The sequence below is a fragment of the Mus pahari genome, chromosome 14 (genome assembly GCF_900095145.1).
Source record: "Mus pahari chromosome 14, PAHARI_EIJ_v1.1, whole genome shotgun sequence".
In the NCBI taxonomy this organism is placed as follows: Eukaryota; Metazoa; Chordata; class Mammalia; order Rodentia; family Muridae; genus Mus; species Mus pahari.
The window spans coordinates 81630713-81637353 of record NC_034603.1 but is presented as its reverse complement, the minus strand read 5'-3'; the positions used below and the strand labels follow the sequence as shown (position 1 = coordinate 81637353).

Below are 6641 nucleotides of genomic sequence, written 5' to 3'. Positions count from 1 at the left end.
CTGACCTGCTTGAGTTCCAGTCCTGACTTCCTTGGTGATGAACAGCAATATGGAAGTGTAAGCTGAATAAACCCTTTCCTCCCCAACTTGCTTCTTGGTCATGATGTTTGTGCAGGAATAGAAACCCTGACTAAGACAGCTATATACAACAAGTAGCTAAACACACACACACTATACACATATGTGTATACACAAATATAGATATATTTGAAAGATGTATTTATTTTGATTTTACAAGTGCTCGCTTGCATACATGTCCATTCATGTCCATGGTACCTCCAGAAGTCAGAAGCGGGATTTGGATCCTCCTGGAACTGGAGTTGCAGATTGTTGTGAGCCACCAGATGGGTGCTGGGAATTGAAACTGGGTTCTCTGCAAGAACAAGTGCGTTTTTTTTTTTAAAAAAAGATTTATTTATTTATTATATGTAAGTACACTCCAGAAGAGGGTGTCAGATCTTGTTACAGATGGTTATGAGCCACCATGTGGTTGCTGGGATTTGAACTTCAGACCTTCGGAAGAGCAGTCGGGTGCTCTTAGCCACTGAGCCATCTCACCAGCCCCCGAACAAGTGCTCTTAATGACTGAGCCAGACCCCGCAGTATAGCTTTTATCTGAAGCATAGTGTTTATTTATAGCAACATCACTTCACCCATGGGAATAAAGTCTCTTTCTGCTTTGTAACCATGGCTGTGACTTAGTGATCTAAGTAGGACTTGTTCAGCTCTATTACCATGTCATGGGACCATCACTGCGTATGTGCATGGTCATTGGTCAAACATCATGATGAGCATTATTTATTCTGAATCACATATCTCAGTTCTGTGCCTTCTCTATTTTAACTAATTCCTGTCCCAAGCTGTGGTCATAACTTTTTAAGTCTGAGCGTACAGCATTCCAACTAGCATTCATTTCTTTTTCTTCCTTTGTAGTATCATGGATATGTTTGTTCAGCCCAGAAGCCTCAGTGTGTGTGATGTCTTTCTTGAGTCAGGAACTTCCATCGTTTTCGTTGAGGGGAGCACCTCTTCCTGCCTCCTAACATATCCCAAAGGACAGCATCACTAATCAGATGTTAGATGTGGACACAAACACGGCAGTACTGAGACGGTGCATCTGGTAACCCAGATGTTCCTAAGTGAGTCATGGGTGGGTAGATTCGATATGGACACGGTGAAAAGTTATGATTCTTATCCTGGGCAGGATAGAATTGGAAATGGAAGTCCAGAAATCTATATGAGATTCTCATAAGTTCCTGGCACATCTTAGATATGTGTGTTCAGGGGAGAAAAATAACCCAGCATGTCCCAGGAGAATGGAGCAACATCTAGAAGATGAAGGAAGTGAGTGAAGGCTTTGGCTGCTGCGATTGAAAGGGGAGCTGGATTTTCGGAGATGAGACAGTCGATTTAATTATCTGATGGGAGAAAGAGATGAAAGAACAAAGCAGGCTTCAGCGTCTCTGCAATCTATCATCAAAATGTCTGGTATCCAGTCAAAAACCACCAGGCAGCTGAAAAGGCAGAAATGGTTGCTTATATTCAAGAGATAGGGAGGTGGGGGGGATCAATAGAAACCAACTCCAGTGATCTGGGTGTTGTAACTGATAATTAAGGGACTCAGCATCCTTATGAGTGGGTTGTACTTTTTTTTTGTGGGAAATTGTATGCAAACAGAAAATGTAAGCCAAGTAGGGGATCCTGTTAAAGAAGCAGAGACTATTAAGGAGGATAGCATGGGGTTAGGAAGGACCGGTCAGTGGATAAGAGCACTCGCTACACAAGCATGAAGATCTGAGCTTGAATCCCAGGAACTCATGAAAGGTTGGGTGAGGTAGCACACATCTGTAATCTTAGTGCTTTTATGGCGAGATGGGTGGTGTCTGTCTTAGTTAGGGTTTCTATTGCTATGGAGAGACACCATGACCATGACAGCTTTTATAAAGCAAAAACATCCAATTGGAGCTGGCTAACAGTTCAGCGGTTTAGTCCATTATTATCATGGTAGGGAGCATGCTGGCATTCTGGCAGACATGATGTTGGGGGAAGGAATAGATCCACAGGCAACACACACACACACACACACACACACACACACACACAGAGAGAGAGAGAGAGAGAGAGAGAGAGAGAGAGAGAGAGAGAGACCAACAAGGGTGTACTTCCTAATCCCTGTTAAGTAGCTCCACTTTCTAATGACCAAGCATTCCAATCGATGAGCCTATGGAGGTCGTGCCTTTTCAAATTACCGTAATGGCAGAGAAAAGAAAATCCGCAGGCCAGCCAGCCTGGTATATGAAAAGTTGAGCACGAGCTGTCTCAGAGAAGGTGGAAAGTGAGGATTGGCACTTGAGGTTGTCCTCTTACCTTGACATGCACACAGTGGCAGGGGCATAGTCATACTCACATGTATGGATGCTCCTACACATATATGCCCATACATTATACACACATGTGCACATCTATACCATATACACAAAAATTAAAGAAAAAACCTTTTACAGGAATGGTGAGACAGATGAGGGACTTTCTTGTGGTGGCTTGACTTAGAAAGGCCCTCCATAGACTCATATGTTTGAATGCACAGGTCTCCAGAAGGTGGCTGTCTGGGAGAGGACTAGGGTGTGACCTTGCTGGAGAAAGTCTGTCCGCGGAGGCGGGCTCTGAGTTTTCAAAAGACTCATGTCTTCTGTTTGTGGATGCTGATGTGAGTCTCCACGCTCCTGCTGCCGTGCCTTTGCTCTGCCCTCGTGGACTCTAATCCTCTGAAACTGTGAGCCCAATTAAAAAATCCCATCTCTCTTATGGTTCTCACAGCAACAGGGAAGTAACTAAGCCACCTCCTTTCTCTGAAGCACTGAGTAGGTATTAGCTATGGAAGGCACTGCTAAACTCATTATTGGTGTTAATGAGTTACACTTTTTAGTGAAAGCAAGCTTTCTGTTCATTTTCAGACAGATAAGCAAAGATGCTGGGGGACTGGGGCGACCTGACTCCTTAATTGGCAGCTGCTAGGCTTTCTCTTCCTGCCTGGGCTTCTTCCTTGAACTGAAGGACTTGTCAGGCAGTCAGCCAGCTGAACTATCCTTATGCCAGGACTGTCCTTCCGAATGCTCCACAGACACTCAAGAGAATCAGAGAACAATCATAGCTAATTACCCTGGCTCCTTTAGGTGAAGCCTCAGTCACGATTGCTTCCTGCGGTGTGCATCGGGCACTTCGGTAATGCAAGTCACAGTGAACTCTGCGTGACCCTGCAGTCATTTCCTCTTAAACCTGAGTGGAAGGCATTTCCTTCAGTGGCTTAGCAGGACTGTTGTGGCTGATACTGAAGACACAGTGCTGTGATTGGTGCAAATCCAAACCCTCATTTGCATACATCGTTTTCTGTCACTGGTGCAGACTGACCATTTCTGGCTATGTAAACACATCATTTGGCTCACTTAGAGGGACACCAACACCTCCTAACCATCCACTAATCCCATGGTGCCTCTCCCAGTTTGCGACATTGAGGCCAATGAGAACTCTGGGATGGTCTTTTCCTGCCTACTTTTAGTTGTGTGGCTAATCTGGTAATGAAGAATGGTGCAGTTGTGCCAGCAGAATGACAGTGATGGCAAATGCAGTGGAACTGCAGCCTAGGTGATAGAGGAGTAGTCTAGGTGTCAAGGTCTGGATGATTGACAAGTAAAGAAACACCAGAGAGACAGTTGGGGAAAGTGGCTGGGGTGGGACCAAGGATGGTGGCAGAAATAGAGATGAAGAGCTGAGGCTGGAGGAGGATAGAAGGCTCTAGAGAGCCCAAGAAGAGAGTGTGCAGGCCTGGGTTGCTTCAAGATCTCAGTTGGCTGCCAAGCTTTTAGGGGCAAGGACCTTGGGCTTCCCAGGATTGGAGGCTTTTATAACAGTTTGCAGTCAGGTGCTGGGGAATCCTGATGCACGGGTGAGTTTGGAAGATGCAATATCAGCCGATGCCAAGGACAAAGGAATCTTGACTTCCTGTACCTACACACGACCTGTAACACTTGTTTAGTGATAGTTAACAGTCTTGTTATCCCAAGCCTACACAAGAACTTTAACACTAGAGGCTGTCACCCATTCCTGATCCTGGCTGCCTACTGTTGCCCACTGTGGTTAAACACCAGGAATGGAAAAGCTTTCCCAGCATCAGCACTTGAAGAGCTTCTCCTTGCTAGCCCACAGTTTCTATCTAAAGAGAGCAAAAGGGCCCTCGCCACCTGATTATGAATGAGAATATTCTCTCTCTGCACTGTGTCCAGCACTACAGTCACTGGGAGCATATGGTTGTTGAGCACTAGGAATGAACCACAAGTTAATTTTATCTCATCTGAGTGAGTTAAAATTCATAGAACATGACTATTGTATTGGGTAGTGTGGTGTGACATTGGAACTGTATATAACCCAAATGAAGAAATGAAATTCCTTGAATTGCTCGCTGATAGATTGGAGACAGAAGAAGAAAAGACAGTTAATTTGAAGATAGCTCAATATAAATTATCCACCAAGAGGAGTAGAGAAAAGATAATGAAAAATGAACACAGCCTCCTAAGTCAGCAAGATAAAATCAAGCTAAGGCAGAGCACATCTTGGGGGGGTTCTAGAAGGAGAAGAGAGGGATAAGCATAGAGAGATCCACGTGTGGTTCCACCACAATCAAAGAGGCAAAGGTCCAAAAATAGAGAGAAACTTCTTCAGTACTCAGAGTTCTCATCTGGGAAGAAGGGGGCTGGAAGCCATTGAAACAAAGCTTCATGAGGTATTGAAAAGAAAAGTCAGTGTCTGCCACCCAGAATTCTATACCTAGCTAAACTATTCCTCAAAAAATAAATGGAGGGGCTGGAGAGATGCCTCAGCTCTTAAGAGTGTTTGCTGTTCTTGCAGAGTGCATTTGGATCCCAGTAGCCACAGCGGGTGCCTCACAGCCGCCTGTAACTCCAGCTCTGTCTTCTGGACTTTGAGAAATTGCACATAGAAGCACATAACCAGACACAGACACATACATCAGATAACTAAAAGGTTATTTAATAATATTTAAAAACAAGTAACTACAAAAGATTGATCATCTTGTGATGTTATAACAAAATACAATAGATTGTGTGGGTTAAGAAACAGAATTTTTTTTTTTTCATTGATCTGGAATCTGGAAGTCTAAGGTCAGGGTGCTGGAACAGTTGTGTTCTATTGAGGGCCTGCTCCCTGGTTTGTGGGTGGGCTGCCTTTTCAAGTCTCCCTCTCTAGGCTTTTCCTTCTTTCGCGCTTTGTGCTCATGTGTAGGTGTGGTGGGGAGAGAGTCCCTCTTTTGTAGCCATACCTCTCGTTAGATTAGGATTTTACTTAACCTTCATTCCCTCTTCAAAGCCCTGTGTCCAAGTTCAGTCACATGACATCTGGGTTTAGGGTTTAAGCTCTGATGGCTTATGGCACATCCATATTAGGAACTAAATATCAGTAAGGCCTTCTATTAGTGAGTGGTTCTGTTGTGTTATTTTTGTTTATTTGTTTGTTTTTACTATGACAAGATAGATCACAGAAAGCATCTTAAAGGAGGAAGAGTTTAGTTTGACTTGCAGATCCTGTGGATACAGTCCATCATGGTGGGGGAGGGGGGAGACATGTGACAGCAGCATGATATGGCTGTGGTCACATGCATCTCCAGTTGAGAAGCAGAGAGAATGAAGGAAGTGGGGCTGGACTACTTCCTGCCCCAAGGAGCAAGGCCCACCACCTCCAGTAAGGCTCTGCACAACTTTCTAAAACAGCTGCTCCGGGACCAAGAGTTCAAACACAAGAACCTACAGAGGGCATTTCATAAACTACAACAGCTTCTGTAAATAAACCATTGAATGTATTTTGAGAGAAATGCAGATTCGGTAATATTCTTTGCTGTGTATTTTATGATTCTGGTAATTATTATTTCATAAATAAATAAGTGAGGAGCTACATCATGTTCAAGGATTGCATGACTCCAACATTACAAAGATATAAATGACCCTTTCACTATAGTTTCAATTCAGTCCTAATCAAAATTCTTAGACTTAAAAAAAAGGAAGGAAAGAAAGAAAAGAAAAGAAAAGAGAATGAAAGAAAAGAAAAAATTGGGACCACTGAGGTGACTCAGTGGATAGAGGTAGCCGTTGCTAAGCCTGATGTTCTGAGTTTAATTCCTGGAACCCCACATGGTGGAGGAAAATAGACTCTACACATGTACCATGATTTATGTGCATGTGCACATGTGTGTGTGCATGCATACACACATACACACAATCAAATAAATATAATAAATAAAAATGTTTAAAATAATTTTAAAGGTGATTTTAAAAAGAATTGGGAAGTATGCTTCTCAGATCTGTATGGAGCCAGGCATGATGGGGTTCACTGAGAGTCTTCTTTTTGGCTTATAGGTGACTGACTACACTTTTATAATCTTGCTCAGGAAGTTGAGGCAGGAGGACTGGAAGTTGAAGACAAGCCTAGGCTCTGTGTCTCAAAAAGCAAAAACAATTAAATGTGAAAATCAAAGTACTTGTGGTTATAGTGACCAACCAATCCAGGGAGAATCTGAAAAGATGAGCTTCCTAACCTCAGGACTCACCATGATGTCACTGTACCTAACCTCAGGA

The 6641-nt window shown here is 43.4% G+C and overlaps 1 long non-coding RNA gene across 1 annotated transcript in view; it reads left to right on the top strand.

Moving 5' to 3' along the window:
- The window catches only part of LOC110331115, a 36690-nt gene extending 30576 nt beyond the window's left edge, over positions 1–6114 (top strand). The window contains exon 3 of the long non-coding RNA XR_002380996.1: positions 3174–6114. This is a non-coding gene — a long non-coding RNA (uncharacterized LOC110331115). The remainder of the gene's footprint in view (positions 1–3173) is intronic.
- Positions 6115–6641: the final 527 nt, after the last annotated feature.